Source organism: Dromaius novaehollandiae, chromosome 1 (genome assembly GCF_036370855.1).
Source record: "Dromaius novaehollandiae isolate bDroNov1 chromosome 1, bDroNov1.hap1, whole genome shotgun sequence".
NCBI classification, from domain to species: Eukaryota; Metazoa; Chordata; class Aves; order Casuariiformes; family Dromaiidae; genus Dromaius; species Dromaius novaehollandiae.
The window spans coordinates 68115439-68132926 of NC_088098.1; the positions used below are offsets into that span (position 1 = coordinate 68115439).

Here is a 17488-nt window from a genome sequence, read left to right on the forward strand (position 1 = left end):
TCTCTGTATAATGAATTAGGCACAACTAATTAGCTAGGCATCGCAACTGTGAAGATTTCTGTTAACTGAACTCCAAAGCTTTCATGCTGACTATTTGCACCAGAGTGCACATACTATGATCATCACTGTGCTCATCTGTTGCTTTTCATAGTGTCAGCAGTAACATGAGATATGCATTGATTTCCTTAATAGAAGACGGAAGTGTTGGAGTCCTGATGACAGAAATAGTTTTTCAAAATCTGACAGAAGCACATACAAAACTGAGCATCCTCACACAGATATGGTCAAATTTCATTTAGATAAGAGATCCATTTATGAAAACAGGATTTAAAGGTGAATTTAAAGCCAGACCCACAGGAAAGACCTTTTAGTTTATCAAGGCTGTTCCTCTGCTAATGGGAACTTACTCTTCACAGGAGATTTAACAAGTTAATGTTTTAAGAAGAACCTGTGTTCCATGTTTTAGTTGGAACTTCTGTGTAATTTGTAATCCTTTGTCATCCTGTATTTCTCTCATGAATATGCTTTCCTAGATTATTCCTGCATGTGCAAAGGACTTTAATTCCCATACCAGAGGCAGGGAGATCCTTGTGTTCATTCATATGATGGCATCGCTCTCCCAAGCACACACCTTTATTGACCCCTCCGCCTGTGAGGGGAGACTGGACTCCATGACCAGCTAGCAAAACAGGAGGGATAAAGCCTAACCGAGAACAGTAAGGCAAAGACCTAAACTAGCTCAGATCTCGATATCATTTCAGTCACTTGGCCAAAGGACTGAGAAGCTCTGGCAGCATGCTTCCCAGAAGGTCAGTGATTCCTCAGCCAGAGGTAAAAACAGAGATTCAGTCCTTTGCAAATATTTTTTTTCCCACAAGCATGTGATTTCAGGCTTATAAATTGAGGTTTTAGTCTTGTTTCCAAGTCAAAAACTTCTTTTTCTTTGCCCATTTGATCAATGTCCTTAGGTTCTGCTGTATTATGAATTTTCCTCAGGGGTATTTGCAACATTTTCTAATGCAGTGCTGGCTGCAAGTTTAATTAATTTGTTGCTTATTTTCCTTTCTGCTGTTTGGTTTGAATTTTAATACATTTAGCATTAATAATAGTCTCTGCCTTAAGGAGTTTACAGTAAAAAGTAGGGATATGTAGAAATTATGACTGAGGATGTTGTATTTACAATTATAAATTCACCTCTTGAAGCTATTGTGAAAGCACTCTATTGCAAAATGGGACTTGAGTGAAAAGCAGTTAATAGCTTAGCTTTAACACAGGTTTTTTTCCCTATCATTCTAGTAAACACCTTCAGAAAAATACTATTGACAATGACAATAACTACTCAAAATTCTCTCAAAATTGCTAGAACATTAATAATATTTAAGGAGGCTTTTTTTCCCTTATATTTTCCTTATAACCTTTATTTTTTCTGCATTTAACTCGGTGCTCTGATGAATGAATAGATGTACACAGAGCACTGATCCTTATCTGATTAGCCTCCTGGATCTGATTTTATCTCACTTAGAGACAGAATTTGGCTGCAGTTCAACACTTGCTGCTGTCATGCATGTTGCTGGGCATAATAAGAGCTACTTTGTCACTGTAATAGATTGCTGGAGTGGGGACCAGCTCACCCCTGTTGAGCAAAGAGCTGAGAAATGTGCATAACTTTAGGAAAGTGTCCAAGTCCTGTTGACCTTAGTATTCATTGCAGGGATGGTGCGCACTGATATACTTTGTTGAACTTGTGCCTCAGTTTTGCCCTTTCTGTTTATTAGGTATTGATGATTTGTTCTACCATAACAAGTCTATTTCTGGGACCTGTTTCCTGCCACAGTACTGGAGCTTCCACTGCATTTTGACAACTCTCCTAAGAATTACATTTTACAAGAGCTTAAAGCACTGTTAGTAACAGGGCAGCCCTTACTTTCCAAAAGGATCCTTTTTACTGGCATTTTAAAACTCTGTGCCAGATCTAACACACATGCTTTCTAAATGTGTGTCAACACGCTTATCGTTAGAGACTAGTGAGACTTCCATGTACAGAAAAATCACGCTACCACAATACACGTATAGATCACTTCTTGGTGTATAGTTTTCATGTTTATCAAAACTTGGAAAACTAATTTGGAAATTATTTATGCATGGACATGCAAGCAGAAAGGTGTCCAAGATCAGAGAAACCAGTGACAGAGAGGAGAGTACTGTGTCTGTTGCTCAACTGACTAGATGACATTTGTTTCTACTGACAGCCACCGAGAGCAGTTTACAGTGGGAGGTTAGATTTACACCGCCTACGCTGGGGAGATACTGCTTTTCAGTTCACTTGGAGATAATAGGCTGTAAAGATGTGCTAGTTATTAAAGGCCTGTGAGCAATCCTGTTTGTGTGAATCTAAAATCTACTGCTCCTGGTGTTTAAGGTCTTCCTTCTCTGCTGTATGTTAGATTAATTTTTTTTTAGCAATGGTTGGGTTTTGTGCTTGACAGTTCCCTTAGTCCGTCGCTTTCCTGGTTCAGTGGTGTGTTATAACCAGAAAAGTGTAATATTTTTGAAGTTCCTGTTTCAAGAAGTGTTAGCTCAGAGGCCATCTGGAGGTCAGCTGTACAACTTCAGCAGAAGTCAGTGTGAGTGGGTATTGTATGCCTGTTTTCTTTGTGAGAAAAAAACAGCCACTGAATCATCCCTTTCAGACAAGAGGTCTGAGCAGCTCTTGTGGCACAGTTGGACTCTCCTCTTGGACTTTCAGTAATGGGGCCTACTTAGTGTCCAGCTGTCAGAGTATTTTACGGATCATGCTTGTAATTTTTCACTTGCCTGAATTTTCTCGTTTAACCCTCAGTTCGGTGACCAGGGCTGCAGTCCCTTTCTGGTTGAGAGTGAACCTGAGCAGAAAATGCTTGCTTCATGCGAAACTGTTCAAAAAAATTTTTCTAAAATAAGTTGAAATGGCTTTTTGTTTGTTTCCTTTTCTGCTTTAAAAGAAGGGAGAGGATGGTCCCCTAGAATGAGACCATGTTGCTGGTTCATACTCTGAATCAGTGGGCACTGTGCTCTCACCTGGGATGGTTTCCTTCTCTGGTTTTGACCAGAAAACCTATCATAGAGTTTAGAAACTTTTCTGGTGGAAAAAGAATACTCTAAGAAATTATAAATTCCCACAAAAGGTTTTGGTTTTGAAAGATTAAGAGCTTAAAGTGAACAGAGATTGCGTTGAAAAATCCATGGTTATCTCCGTCCAGGGGCCCTTACCATGACAACCATGCAAGTTCACCTACATTCAAAACCAAACTTAGCCTTTCTGTGCTTCCAGAGTGTGGCCCAGGGACCAAAAGGAACTTTACCCTATTTGTAAAGCTGCTTTCACATATGAAGAAGCAGATTTTAGCTGTATTAATGCCTAACAGATGTCACTGGTCTAAATGAGAAGCTTCACCCACATTGTGTGGTGTGCCAGCATGGGCCACCCTGATTTGTGTTTTATTGTAAGGAGAAAAGAAACTTTATTAGTTACCCTCCTGTTCTTTAAGTCTGCCCTCTTATATACTAAGTTCAGTGTGATGGTTAAAGCTACATTAGTACAGTGTGCCGATTGCTATAGCGTGCCTTAGCTCAAAATCCCAAACTACAAGCACCATGAACGTGTCACTCCTCTCAGCAAAGATGGCAGCTGCCTTTCCGTGACGGCTGATCAGGAGATCTAATGAGTAATGTCTTACTGCATCGCATTCACATGCGTGCCATTAATTCTTGAAGTGCTTCGTTAGCACTTCGAGTCTGATTTGCATTCCCTTCTTCACAACAAAGCCTGGAGCGGGAAGGTCCTGGCTAACAGGCCTCCTTATAAGGGCTTACTCCGCCAAAGCAGCCTGTTGAACTTGCAACACTTCAATTCATTCTTTTGTAAAATGTTGCAGTTCAAATTAAATGATGTGTTGGAACAATAGTGTCAAATCCACTTTCAAAAGCATTGCGGTCATGGCCGTAAGACTTCTACATTCCAGCCAAATATTTTAATATTGAAATGGGAGCCAGTTTTATCGACCTAGTGGTAGAGTTCAAAGCTGTATCCTGGTCACTGGCTGACCTTTGGGAGAGCTAAAAGGGCATAGCCAGGACAGTATTGCCGAAAAACAGTTGTTTAAAAAAATAAAAAATAAAAAACTCAGAATGGACTTTGTTTGGAGTTACTAGGGCTATTCAAACTTGTAATATTTAACATATGGGTGAGGATGTTTACAGATGCCTCTGAAATACCCATGTTTGGCAGCATAAAAGACAAAATATGAATTGCACTGGTTCCTTGGCTTACTTCTTCCTGACATGTTTTCCTTTCCTTACAATTGCTCTATAGTTTTTGTGGATACACTCTCATTTTCGGTCAGTTACTGTTGTTTAGACACAAGCACCAGTTATAGTTGCCCTTTTAAACCAAGGTGAAAAATAGCAAGCAAAAAAAATATAAAGAGAGGAAGATGCAGGAGGCAGCTAGAGAGGTAAAGTAAGGTTGACATAAATGTTAGAAAAATAAGACAGAAGAGAGAAATTCAGCTAGCCTGGAGAAAGCCTAAAGGCATTGAAAGGCAGGTTGCAACAATGTTATCCAGAGCCTCTGGTAGTCTAGAGACAGCTTTTTAAATTTTTTTTTTATTTATTTTTCTTAATAATTCCATGGCATGTTGATCCACTAAATGTAGGTCCCAGATCACCTCCTAACTGGAAGTAAAAGTATCCCTAGGGTAGAAGTGGCCTCTTTTTCTATTCTGTTTCACTGCTTCAGCTCCTTTGCTTTCCTTATTCTCTTTTGTATCTCATTTCTGTAATTTATTAGTTTGTTCTCTACAACTTTGTTTTTATTTCTGTGACATCTCTCTGCTCTCTTTACATATTTTTTTTGCCTCCACTGCACTTCTGCTTTAGATAATTCCTTCCTTTCTCTGCTTATTTCTTTTTCCATCCTCTACTGCCCTCTCTGATGACTTTGTCTCTTTTGCTGTCCTCCTTATTTGCTGTTCTTTCCTTTTCCCCTGATTATTTGACCCATTGCCATTCTGCATTGCTTGTCTTCTTTTTTGCCATTTTTCTTTCTTAATTTCCTTTCTTCCTTAGATCTGGAAGTATTAAGACAGCATTATATCTCAGTGTGTTTTAGTAGCACTGAGATCAAGGTAAAATATTCAGACCAGTGAAATTATGTGTGAGTTGGAATTAAAGACAGATTTCCTCTGTATTCTTCCTCATTTTCCTCTCTGAGGATAAGACAGAGGATCAAAAAAAAGTTGTATTAGAAAAGTGTTTTTCTTGTTGCCAAAATGAGTTTCAGCAGATAATTCCTTACTTAAGTGGCCAAATGTACTTTCAATTAATTTGTGGCTGACCTCAAGTCACATCAGTGTTAGAGATTGTCTTTGCTTGTGTTACTTCAGCACACTAAAATCAGTGAAGTTTGAGACCATCATTGTATGGGATTGTCTTAAAACACCTCTATAAAAAAGAGAAAAAATATATAGTAAGAGTTATCCCCAAAGATCTAGAGACAGGTTTTCAGGAACTTTTAGAGATGAATCTTTATTAAAAACCCTCCCTACCTATAAAGCGAGAGGTAGGCAAGCCAAAAGGAAATGTAGAGATGGGATTTGACTTACTCAGATCACACAAAAGGCCCATGGCAGAGTGGGGGGTGAAGAAAGTATTTAGATCCTGAGTCTCCAGTTCCAGTGGCTTTTTGCCCATTTGGCTGTGGGAGTTCTTAGTTCTTTTATATTATATAAAAATGTTTTTCTTCTGCTCTCATGCTATGCCTCTGCTGAGGAAAACATCATGTTTAGGATGTGACAGAATGCAATTGTCAAGGATTAGGACTATCTTTCATAACTCAATTGCCTTCCAACTTAGAAGGAATATGAAAATCCATAGTTTGTTCAGAAGGCTTATTTTTCCTCTCCAGAATAGATTTGAATAGCAAAAGTAGCATTGCTTCAGTACTAGCCCTTCAAAGATGTAATACCCTGAAAATAGCAATTTTTAAAAATAGTCTTGATTCTTTTAGTCTTGCAGTGGAATATCCCTAATACCATACTCTTATATGGTGCTTTTCTTCCACACCTTACAAAGAGCTTTACAGGCAAGGTCAGCATCATTATTCACATTTTACTGCCAAACACATCCTTACACAATAAATGTTTAAATCTTGTATAAGATTTATCTCTGCATTTCTGCTCTGCTGTCTAAGGCGAGGTGAAGACCTGAAGTCTGTGGCAAAAAGCCCCGTTAACCTCCAATGGGGCTAGAATTCCACCTTGAGCACCTGACATCTATTCTACTTTCTCAGTTCTTAATATCTTGGAAAATTGAATTTACTGAAGCAACATCCTCTTCAGGCCAGGCTTCAGAGATTTCTACTGGAAGCTCAGCCCTCAGAGATCTGGATGGCTCACAAGCTTTGCCTTCTTGCAAATGGAGGAACAACGGCCCTTAAAGACCACCCTTCTTTCTGCAAACTTTCTAAAAAATGTATCACTCAAAAAAAGAGAAAAAACAAAAGAATATTTCTAAAAGGGAGCCTTATTTTAGTACCACAGTTACCTTTCAATAAGCTATGTTTAGCTGCAAAAGGATCTTTCTCTTGCCTTGCCCAAGTATTTCAGTGGTATAACATAAGGGTTCAACAAAATGAGCCTGAGAAAAGTGGTAACTGAACTTTAGCTGTTCATTGGAGCAGGTAGTGTCAGAGGAGGTAAAGAGCAATTAAAAAAAAAAAAAAAAAAAAAGCTTGAATCAAAAAGCTGCTGTGCAAGACAGCTTTCTTCACTGTCCATAGGCACTCTGTAGACTTCTCAGCATCAGGATGGCTTAAGCTTCTCTGTTGTTTAGTTAGGAGGCCCCATCTGCAATTCTAGGTTTCTTCATTTGGTATATGTGCCTAAAGAAATGTCTAAGAAACTCTTGTCATAAATTCAGGTCGCTTAGCCCTTCCTGGATTCTCCCTGATTAAAGGTAGTTTGGGGTAGAAAAGGAGACACCGTAATGGCCCTTGCACTAGTTTGGAGCTCAGAGGGCATAGAAGGTATCTTGCACTCCCAATTATTTCTGCTGTGTTAATGGCACAGAGCAGCATGAGGCTTTGGGGCCCAAAACATTATCTTTTAGCAACATAAAGCCTTCTATATGTAAAGCAGTTAGTAAATTGTACACTTCACTTCTACTGTGATTTTAGCCTTCTTAATCTAAGTTAACTAATCTGTCTTAATCTAATCTTACTAGTTATTTTATGTTTAATAAAACCAGACACTGGTTTTAAACCTAGAGACTATTTGTGAAAGAGACTTTTTTTCATAAAATTACACATGGGATTAAAGATGAACCCCAGCCAACCCCAGAGAAATCTGATCTGAGCTTTGAAATTTCAGAACACTGAAATTCACTGACTACGAAACAGTACAGCAGACAGTGAGGGTTTCTCTTATCTTGCCCTCTACTTGCTGTGTCCTTCCCAAGGAGCTTGGGAAGCAGAAAGGCAGTGAACTTGAACCAAAGTCACACAGATGTATTTTCAGAATTGTGCAAATGATTTGGGTGGATAATTGAGCTTCCATGCCTGTGAACGTTTGTGATCATTTAAGCCTAACCCCTTTGAGGTTATGAAAATCCATGCACACAGCCTACTTCTTTGATTAGGACTCACTAAAAAGACTTTGTTTTACTGAAGTCACTTTTCTTGGGCAAGTTTTGCATGTTTTTGTGAACAGCTTCATTGTTAGAGGTTCCCTCCCCCACCTAAAAATATTTTGCATCGAAGTGAAATACGTACCACTCTAACCCAATTGCATCCAAAGTAGAAAGGAATGTATTAATCCAAAAAGGGGATTTGGTCAAAATACTGCCCCTGTCACATGCACACTTTGAGTATTCTGCAAGAACAGCAAGATTTTCTTATATTCTGTGATCGAGTTAGAGGGGTGGCAGGGGACTTGTTTGAGAGGGAAAGTATGTAAGAAAAAGGAGCTGGTGTGGAGGGCTGGAGGAGAGAAAAGAGAGCCCTTGTGTGGCTTCTGTCCCTCAGTTTAAAATTGTCAGGATATCACTTCTCATCATAAGGGTTCAAAGGGTTAATAGAAAGAGGGATTTTCATTGCATTGCGCATAGTACCTATGATACTCTCGGTTTAAACTTTAAAGGACATGTGAAAAGAAAGAGAGAGCTAAATGCCTGCCTTGTATATTGGAGAAATTGTTCATTCGTGTGAAATGCTGACCTCTGTCATCCTGCCAAGCTGACTGGGCCCTAGGGTGAGCGGCTGCTTGAGTGCTGGTTGCGAAAGTTAAAGCTGCCTGGGGAGTGCTTTAAAAGGACAGTGTCAAGGTTGGTGTACCCAAAATCTGACCTATCATTTCTTTTTCCCTCTTACATCTATTTGAAAAGTTCATGTCATTCCTTTTCATGTTTTAAAAAATCTTTTCTTCTAAAACAAAATGCTTCAAGTGCTATTGAAGGCTAGTGATTAGGAGGAGAAGCTGTGAGAATTCAGTATTCACAGTGTGGCAATGCAGGTGTCAGGAGCAAGGAAAGATTCTGAAATACAGCACACGTGTGGAGACTGACTTTGCATTAGGTGATGATTAGGAGCAGAGAATTCAAGGTGAAATGGGTAAGGGATCAGTGAGGAGTATTTTTACTAGGGAAAATACCAGTGCAAATCCAAAGTTAAGTTCAAAAGAAGTTAATTCAAAACCTCTGTCAGTTTTTATTCTGGCAGTTTTTATTCTAGTTGTATGTGCTGATTCTTCTTTGGGAACGTAATCAGTTTATGTTATATATAATCCTTGCCATGAATGAAATATATCCTTCCCTCTTACTTACTTTCTTTGCTTGATGACCTAATTTAGAACCCATTATGTCAATGCCATTTTCTTCTGTATGATATATGATCCCAAGACCCCCGTCAGTATTATAACCTTGCTATGCTACTTCCTATAGAAACTCACAGGCAAATATTGTACCTACTGAAGCAATTTTTAGTCTAATTGGAAAAGAGATGAAAAAACACAATGTGCAGATCATAGAAGGAAAAGAAAATAATTTTTGCTCTTAATTATGATGTTTCCCAGGAGATGCAAGGGAAAAAAGAACCCTCAAAATCTGAACTCTCCAAGGGTTGCAGTCAACCATGTTACCCTACAAGAGTCCAGAGGCCCCTCAGATAAAAATGATTATCGTGTAATATAATGCACGATCACAAGAGGGCAACAGGATTAGACACACACATTCACTTTAAAGTTGATGTCTCCAAACCGTCACGAGTTTATCCTGTTTCCTAACAAGGCTTTTCCATTGAGCAGTAAGGTTCATTTCTGATTTCCTCCTTGGTTCTTGAAACCACACAGCTCGTAAGAAACCCTGCTATGTTACAATCTCTTTCCTCTCTCTGAAATATCCTTCCCTCTATGCAACTGAGCTGGGCAAACTTCTAATTCTGGAGGAGTAGTTTGCTTTGCCCTACACTGTGGGACAGGGCAGCTGAGGTGCATGCGAGGAGCATGGAGGAAGGTCTCCCAGAGACTGGTCCAGCTTCAGGGCTAGAGGAGTGAGGACAGAGAACAGGAAGAGTCTGTCTGAGAGAGAACAGGTTCTCCCATCCCTTCCCAGCTCTCAAAGTCTGGTAAGTCAGGCTGTACCTTGGAAGTATCATTTTCACAAAAAGTCTTTGAGGGATGTATCGAATTCTAGTACATGCTAAGGAAGATACTGACTGAAGAAAAAAAATGCCTTTTCTGGGACAAACCTCTTCAATAATAATTTCTAAATTCTGATTCTCTTTGTAGCTAGGATTCCTCTTATCCACTAAAGCAGAGTAAAAATGTAGGCAGCGATAAAGAAGCCGTCTTGGTTAAAAGACATTCTGCCTCCTGCCAACAAGCCTGTTTAGTGTTCATCTCTATTACATCCATCTGTAGCTAATTGCATAGTTATGGTAATAGTGCCCTCCAGAGGAATTTTGAGGGAATTATAATACTCGGAGCTAATACAAAAGATGTTTTGGAAGTGAATGCAATAGGAAAATGGAAAATTATTAAAATGATAAAATGCTTGAACCTCAGGGGGAAAAAATCTCAATATCAAAGCTCTTTCTGGTTTGCATATGCATTTACATCTAAGAAAAGCATATCTTAGTTAAAATAGGTTTCTTTATAACCTGATAGCAAACACAAAGTTTTCATAACTCTACTTGAATCAAGGATATAAAAGTAGATCAACCAAGTGAAGAATGAGATATCTATTTCTAATTTGCAGTGGTAAAGGACGTGGACAATATATTATTGTAAGTGGGCTCCAGCCTCTGTCTAGGCCATCTGGATTATCCTGTGCTTGCAGCTGTAATGTAGACATGACACAGTTAATCGAGGCAGTCTGAGGTAAGTGCAGATGTTCAACGCGTTTTGTGGATGAAGTTTATTTTGATCCGAAGATAAAACCATGCTTATGTTCTCAAATTCCAGTACAGAGCTCTTCTGGCTGTGTGTATATTTACAGTCACGGTAACATTAACATTTGTAGTCATGCAGGTTATGACATTTGGACAAATACATATTAGTGATATCATTGGCAGGGAACAACTCCATTTTGTAGCTCATGTTACCAGGATTTTGCCATGGCCTTGCTTTCTGTTGCAAATGGCAGTTGTTTGTAACATGTTGTGACACTAGGCCTCAAAGGAAGGGCACATTATTGTGGTACAATATGATATTTTATTTTAGGCCATGTTCTGGAGGACAATATACAACCTTCCAAGGTGACACCTCAGCACCTGCATGTGAGGTGTATTCAAATTCTCTTGATTTTGTTTATTTATTTATTTATTTATTTCAGTTCTCCAGCTATGGCATCAGATTGAGCTGTTTACCATTCTGAGTATTCTGAAACTCTCCTTCCCATTTCTCCTTCAAGATAAATAAATAAATAAATAATCATGGAACCAAAATTACAGTGAATTCTGTATTTCTTTGCTTTTATGCTTATCCCAAGCTCATGTTCGACCTTAACACTGTAGGTTTCCAGTCAGGTGTCCCAACTCAGAGCTCTGCACCAGTACAGCTCCTGCAGAGATGCCACCAGCACTGGATGGAGCAGTGTGGTGTTTCCAGACTTGGGATCAGATTGATCTGGTAAGTTTAGTACTTGCTTGGGAAAGAGAGAAGATGGTTATGCTACTTGTGACATGTCTCTTTGTAAGAGGGTCGTAGCATTCAATCTAAACTTTCTACTAAACCTTATTTTGCAAATGAACCTTAAATGAGAGTGAAATGAACTAGACATAGTCTAGTGGTGCAGGGGTGACAGGAGATCAGTGTCAAGTGTAAGGAAAATACCTAATCTGAAAGCTTCCCCCGTTTCATTTTCTCCAGCAGCTGTGGTGGAATATGTCTCTTTATCCCTGCCTGCATTCGTGTCATCAGCACATGGTGGTTTTAGCTGTTCATGGGCCATAGTGATGGGTGGTACCATTTGTTTCTTCTGTAGTAGTTATCCCCCTTCCCCCCCTCAAAAAAAAGGTATCAGGAAATTGCTATCTGTGTAAAAACTAGTGAACCTTTTGGATAAGGAGTTTCAAGGGCTTTTGAGTGGGAAGAACATTGTTGCTTTTGCCTCTCCTCCTTTACTAACTCATTGCTTCCCACATGATCTGGTCTTGCTGTGAGCTGGGGACTTGTCCCTGGAAGGCATCAGCAAACCACAGAGATTACTGTGCAAAGTAACACTGCAGATACCAATTCCTTCTCCTCATTTTCCCCTAAAATATCCCTGCTGTAGCACAATTTTCTATTTTTGCCCTCCCTGCCTAGGCCTCACAGGCTGCCCTCTGATTCATCCCCTCTGATGCTTCTCATGTGGAAGCATCATGCTGCTGACTTCAGGCTTCCTGCTCAGCACCATTTTATTCCTGCACTAGAGGAAGACAAAGCAAGGAGTGGAGGCCAGAGGGGCAGAAGCAGGGTAAGGGTTAGCTGGGCTGCCCAGAGTGATGCAAGGTGGAACACAAATCAAAGCCATGGCTGCTACAACGTTATCAGTACTTCTGGTGTCATTTTGTAGTGTGTATGTTTAGAGCTGCAGAACTGCTGTGTTGTGAGCATATCACCTAGCTGCTTTGGGTGCACCTAACCAGTCCAGGTCCAGTAAACAGGGTCTTCCTTACTGCTCCCCTGGTTCATAAATACAAAAGCATTATTACCAACACCAAGTGCAGGCTAGCACAGGACCTGTCACAAGAGAGTAGTTATTATTATAAGAATCATCTGTGCAGGTACCATTGCTGGGGAAGGTACTTTGCAGTGATAGATGAAGTACTACATTATGGGCACAGCAGATACCTGTTTGCCAGCGACTGATTCCAGGGCCTGTCCAATCATGGTGGAGGGCTGCTGTGATCTTAATTTCACATAGCAGTTTGCAGAAATATGTATTATTGCAGGTAAGCAGTACCTTTGCATTATTTATGTGAAAACTCAAGTAAATTATTGTTGGCTTTCATGCTGCAGGTAAGGTTTTAATGAAAACAATAATGAATGCTTTGCTGGCATGCATAGGCAACCTAAGTATGCAGTCAAATTAGCTATCTCAGCAGATGCTTTATTTTCTGAATTGCATATAAAGAATGCTGTTCAGTTGGTTTAGAAATTGTATATACACCCACTGACTAATTTTTGTAAAAGCCATTTTTTTTTATACTCAAAGCAAGTGTTTCAATCATACTGTGAACAATTATGATGGTAAAATTAAAATAGAAAGTAAGATGCAAGAAGCTACCTAGGCACAGGAATTAGGGAAAATTCAGAAATATTGCATTATTTAAGGTGTTGTAGTATTGCAGTATGTTCAATACTATAGATATAAGCAAAGCATCTTAGTGGAAATGCAAAAGGAGACAAAGTTAATAACTGTGTAAGCAAGCTTTTGTTTTGACCTTAGGATGCCTGTGTTCTTATGCTTGAACTGTTGTTAATGTGTTTTCTTTGATAAAGACAGGAGAGCTGATTCAGATGTTAGGCTAGATCTACATTGGTATAATTCCACTGGTTTCGCTGAAGCTATTTGTGTCATCATTAAGAGAAAAGGATTCAGTCCTACTACATTGGACTAATAAGCAAGCTTGTTTGATACTTTTCAGCAGTCACTGAACTGATGCATCACATGAACCAAAGGTCAGCTCACAGCAAAACCAACAAGGGGGACAAGCATGTCTTTATCACCATTGCTCTTTCCCTCTTCAGCAGTTGCTTAGTGGCTGGTTTTAAAGCTCTGCTTAAGTTAGGTCCTCTTCGAGGCAATCATAATATTATTAATGGAGTCATTCTGTCAGGCTGGAATAGCAGAGTCACCTTGGCTCTGTCACCTGGGCTCAGGTGCATCAGGGTGGCAGAGCTCTGCGCTTTGAGAGTGTTCTCTGTCCTCTTTCTGCTCCAGAAATCCTGGGACCCGCACGCAGTGAGCTTCAAACTGAGGGGCTCTCAGGAATGGTGATGAACCAGCTCACTACATTTTCTGTATCAGAAAACCTGCTGTAGTTGCTAAGGGAGCTTGTCTTAACAATGTGCCAGTATCACAAGACTGTTTTTTGTATATATATCTATATATTTGTACAGTGTATGATATGAACAATTTACAGAAGGTCAACACACCCTGCTAAGTGCACTGGAATGACAAAGCTGAATTTCACAGAAAGCCATTGAGCAGGCACACTAGAATGAGGAGGTGGAAGGAATAGCATAAGAAGACAAAGTAGAAAAATCACAGAAGGTAAGAGAAATGGAAGAAAAGAACACAAAATGAAATTTAAAAAGCGATCTGAACAGAATTTTTGGCTTTAAGCACTTCTCAGCTTTGGGAGTGACTTGACTTCTCTTTTTCTGAAGCACTTAAGCACCTTTCTTGTGTCACCTAATGCATATTAGATGTGTATATATATAGATAAAATATACATATATGTGTATATATACTATATATGTGTGTGTATATATGTGTGTGTATATATATACTATATACATATATATTTTGATCTGCCTGCCTGCCTGCCTGTCTCTGACTGTATTTTAGGATGGTTGTGATGAGTCTGCTTTCCATTTCAGCACTCGATTTTCTAAAGAATTTGATCTTTTGAAGCTGAAGTCACTGTTGCTTCCAAAAACAATTTTGTATGGTAGAGCATGCTGTTCCTTTTACAAGATCAAAGTACAAAAGGTGTTCAAATAGAAGGAGAGATTAAAATCCATAGTCTGTGTTTAGACATGGCTAGCTTTGCAGTCTGTGTGTGCAGACTGTGGAGGTAGGCCTTTCACAAGAGCGTTTTCAAACATCAGGAAGGTGTTGGTAACTTAGTGACTTTCTATATTGTACAGAGGTGTCAAAGCCTCTGAGAATGCTTTCCATATAAAATAAAATGTGTGCTATTTCTTCTTCACAGAAAAGTGAAACTCTCCCCCCACACACACACCTTCCTTGCTCCTTGTCTTTTTCCTGATTTGTTCTCTGTTAATAAATAGAGGGTGAGGAGTGTTTTCAGAATTTAAAAGTCCTTTTCGCACTTTACCATAAAGGTCTTCTTTAGTGATGAATCATTGCATACTGACTCAACCACTGCATTGTATTTGGCACTTTTATTTTCCTTACTGTTGTCTTTAGTTCTTTCAAGTAGCATCTACTCTTCTGGGTGTTCTCCAAACAGGTAAGAAAGCATAATTCCTGCTCTATGAAGCCTGTGAAGTAGAAAGAAACAAAGGGCTGTGGCACAACATTGGGGTAGCTCTTAGTCACAACTTTGTATTACTTATTACTACTTTATTATTATTTGTTCATCTCTTGCTTAAAAACAACCCCCCCCAAAAAAAAGTCTTGCCCTTGACCATTTTCCATTTTCCACCAGCATGTGGAAAAACTCTGTTGTACCTATGCAGTTTTGCTGATGCCTTGCCATTGCCTAGGTGCAGCAGTACTTTAAAGCACTGATCCAAGAGAAGTAATATCGCATCCCCCACAAGCAGGGTCTTGGCCATCGTGAATCTTTCTCAGAAAGGGTAGCCTTCTGACAGGGGCCATATTTGTCAGTGATAATGATGAATATGATGGCATTCCCTGTAGCCAAACATAAAGCTTAATTGCTATTGTGCCTGACATGGTGATCTCTGTTTTTTACATCACAGTTTTGGGGAAATGACAGTAGGTGGCACTGGAGAACAGTAACATGGACTGTCTGATCTGTTACAAAATGGAGCAGTTTCCTCATTGGCTCTGTGTTAAATTAGGTTTCTGGCCCCACGGATCGCTGAAACACTTTGCTGCATTCCTTTTGCAAGCCTATTATACTTAAAACCTTATCCACATCCCTGCTGTATGGAGGGTGCCGTCTGGGGAAGCTCTAAAATGTGTGTGAAGCAAGACTGAGAGCAAGAGCTCACTGAAGATGCTGTATTTTCTCTTGGGGCGTAAGAGCAACCCTTTTGCCAGCTCTTTACCTGCAGTTGTGCTTTTTATCAGAGATAACTCATAGATGGACATTCACAGCTAATCAAATACATGATGTCTTTAATGTTAGTGAAATGTAGACTCCTGCCAGCTGGTGGAGCAGTGAGAGCATCTAACAGAAGAGAGGGAGGCATGCCAGCAGGGAGTCTCCAGTTTGCTTTGTCTCTAGAGATTATGTCCCGGGAGCCTGAAAAAGAGGAGGGAAAGGTTCTTGGTAGTTCTAGAAGGGATTTAGGGTAGAAAGTGACTCAACAGTTTACTGCCTGCTATTTAGATGGGAAACAGAAAGCAGAAAAATAATGACCACCTTCAAGCCTAATTAAAATCCTGAAAACATTCAGGGTTTCTCAAGAAAAATCTTCCTAACTTTCTGGAAATCATTGTGGGGAGAGAGGGAGACGTGTCCCAGCTCCGTTCCCATTACGTCTATAGCCTTCTGTGTTTGCTTGGGAACACAAACTCTTTCTGTGCATGTTGGCTGTTTTCTCTGTCCTTCTTTTATTATGTCCAATCACTGTGAGATGAAGCAACAACACACAGTTGCACTGCCGTAAACTCTGAAATGGCAGCTCCCAAAATTGGTGTGTTCCTCTCTCTCAGGATCGCTATGCAGTAATCACTGGTAACAACTACAGTGCAGCATAAATGCCACCAAATAGTTTGTGGAGCCCATTGACATTTTAAGGGTTTGAGAATGTATGAGGAAAAATGCATCACCTTTCACCAACTGAAATAAGTTTTGTCCTTGGCTAAATGCTTTTAAATCACAGTGACATCATTGACAGCCTTTGCGGTACTTTGAAGGGCAGAATTTTCCCCATAATGCTTTATCAAATTCTTACTTCATTCAGTTTGTTATCAGATGTAAGATATCTGCAATTAATTATTAACTTTAAATGATTTATCCTAATCTGCTCAGTGTTACTGCACAAGCTGTTATAACCGAAACACTGTTTTGTTTATACCAGCTCCCTCACCCTCTGTGAGGATATTTTCATGCCTGTGACAACTTTGGAGCAGATCAGGATTGGGATTTTGTGTGAATTCTGAGTAGGCACTTCAGTCCAGCAGCCTATACCTTTTTAAGGAATGGTATGAAGCGTGGAGGCAGATGGTCCCTTAGGGACCTCCCTCAGCATTGTGTCTGGAGCAGCCTCTGCTGCTCCCTTTTATGGAGAGTCCTCGGCTGCTCAAGTTCAAGCAATATGTCTATGACTGGTACTGTGCTTACTCCAGCTCTTCAGCAGGCCCTCCACAGAGGGGCAAAGGCTTCATCAGTCCTTGGGAAACATCCCAGCGTAAGGAAGGTTGTCTCCCCCGTTAGACTGCCCCAGGTCTGCGTACTGAGGGGAGCCAAAGCTGGAGGGCCTCTCTGCCATGCAAGATGTGTACTTTCTCTCTCTCCTGTGAGCAGAGCTAGGAGTCGCTCCCAGAGCCTGCACCCCCAGGGGCAGATAGATGGAAGCTGCACGAGGATGGAGAAGAGAAAAATTTCAGAACCCTGTTGTAATGCGGAAGTCTTCCTAAGAGCCAAATCTCTCCAAGCCTTCTCCATGGAGAAATTGTCTTGTTATTGTAAGCATGTTTGATGCTTGTCCTGTAAGTGTGAGATCATCTACCACCATGTTAAGAAAAAAGTAAAGTTCCCAAGTAATGAGAAAGACAACAGGTAAGGTGTTACCTTTTCATTGCTACTTATGTTTGAAATTTCCCTGAAGGAAGATGTGGGAAAGAATCATTACCTTAGTAAACCGGTTAAACAGGAAGAAAGGCTTCTGATGAACAAGTTACGCCCCCTTGATATTGAAAGCACGTAGGTCATCGGAGCATGACTGTGAACAGGAAGGAGGCTGTATATTCTTCTAATAAATTATGTGTTTCAGGTAAGAGGTTGCAACAGATATTCTTACCGGTTAGCAAATGGCCTGGTGGTGTACTTCTGGTTTCTGGTAAAACAAGAAAACCGAGCCCACAG

General features: G+C 40.0%; 1 protein-coding gene across 3 annotated transcripts in view; it reads left to right on the forward strand.

The window, feature by feature from the left end:
• Positions 1-10270: 10270 nt before the first annotated feature.
• The window catches only part of PIK3C2G (phosphatidylinositol-4-phosphate 3-kinase catalytic subunit type 2 gamma), a 216761-nt gene continuing 209543 nt past the window's right edge, over positions 10271-17488 (forward strand). The window contains exons 1-4 of one of the 3 annotated variants that reach the window (XM_064515654.1): positions 10271-10409; positions 11045-11159; positions 13638-13791; positions 16928-17182. The gene's annotated coding sequence lies outside the window, so the exon portion shown is untranslated. Of the gene's footprint in view, positions 10410-11044; positions 11160-13637; positions 13792-14135; positions 17183-17225; positions 17397-17488 lie in introns of those variants that run through there. The other 2 variants (XM_064515657.1, XM_026107827.2) reach the window with 2 other exon arrangements.